Raw genomic sequence first — 374 nt, forward strand, 5'->3', positions numbered from 1 at the left:
ACGTCTACTCGTGTATGCGGAAAAGCACACACGCACGCAACGAAATATGCACACACACCCCTGAGCATAACAAAGCATCTATACATGTACACGCACACATACTCAACATAACCATATATATATATATAGAAATATATATGTGGACTTGTACATCAATATATAGATATATATATATTTATATATAAGAATGTGCGTATATGCCTGTGTATGCGATATAAATGCATATATATATAAATATATATATATACATATATATATATATATAAGAATGTGCGTATATGCCTGTGTTTGCGATATAAATGCATATATATATAAATATATATATATATACATATATATATATATATAAGAAAGTGTATGTATGCCCGTCTGTG

This window comes from Sphaeroforma arctica, assembly GCF_001186125.1.
Source record: "Sphaeroforma arctica JP610 unplaced genomic scaffold supercont1.1719, whole genome shotgun sequence".
Classification (NCBI taxonomy): domain Eukaryota; class Ichthyosporea; order Ichthyophonida; genus Sphaeroforma; species Sphaeroforma arctica.